The following is a 1,219-nucleotide window of genomic DNA, read 5'->3' on the forward strand; positions in this document are numbered from 1 at the left end:
AGTACATTCAAATTCCACTTTTGTCTCACTCTAGCTAAGTGAACATATTATACAATCTATTAAAATATATGAAAAGATGCTCAACTTTACTAGCTATTAGAGAAATGCAAATCGAAACCACAATGAGATAATTTTAATATCCATCCATGTTGTCATAAATGGCAGTGTCTCATCTTTTCTTATGGCTGAGTAATTTCATGATAAGTGAAATAAGTCAGACAGAAAAAGTTGAGAACCATATGATTTTACTCATATGCAGGATATAAAACTGAAAGCAACAAAAGAACAAGACAAACAAAAACTTATAGACACAGACAACAGTTTAGTGGTTACCAGAGAAAAAGAGGGAAGGTGGAGATAGATAAGGGTAAAGGGGTTCAAATACATGGTGATGGAAGATTTGACTTGGGATGATGAACACACATATGATGTATTTTTGAATTGTACACTTGAAACCTATATGACTTTATTAACCAATGTCACCCCAATAAATTTAATTAAGAAATGAAATACAGAAGTTTAGATGCAGTACCACCAGATTAGTGCAAAATTAAGATGTTTCATAGGACAGTTTGGTTACTTCCACATCTTGGCCACTGTGAATAATACTGCTATGAAGATCAAGGTGCAAATAACTTTGCGGATAAATGTTTTCAGGCGTCGTGGGTAAATATCCAGAAGAAGGATTGTTGGGTCATATACTAATTCCATTCTTAACATTTTGAGGATACTCCATACTGTTATACCAATTTACATTCCCACCAACAGTATATGAGCATACCTTTTCCCCCACAACCACTCCAACACTTATTACTTGTCCTGTTGATGATAGCCATTCTAACAGATGTGAAAGTAGTATCACATTGCGTTTTTGATTAGCATTTCTATAATAGCTGGTAAAGTTGAACATCTTTTCATATGTCTATTGGCCATTTGTATATCTTCTTGAGAGAACTGTCTCTTTAGGTCCTCTGCCTTTTTTTTTAAAAGTAGATTCTTTTATTTATTGTGAAGTTGTATGAGTTTCTTATATATTTTGGATATTACACCCTTATCAGAGGCATTGTTTGCAAATTTATTCCTCCATTTGGATGATTGCCTCTTTGACTTGTTGATGATTTTTTTTTTTTTTTTTTTTTTTGCTGTGTAGAAGACTTTTAGTGTGATATAGTCCCATTCATGTATATTTGCTTTTACTTCTCTTGCCTTTCAGGTCAAA

Source organism: Pteropus alecto, unplaced genomic scaffold, assembly GCF_000325575.1.
Source record: "Pteropus alecto unplaced genomic scaffold, ASM32557v1 scaffold3556, whole genome shotgun sequence".
Classification (NCBI taxonomy): Eukaryota; Metazoa; Chordata; class Mammalia; order Chiroptera; family Pteropodidae; genus Pteropus; species Pteropus alecto.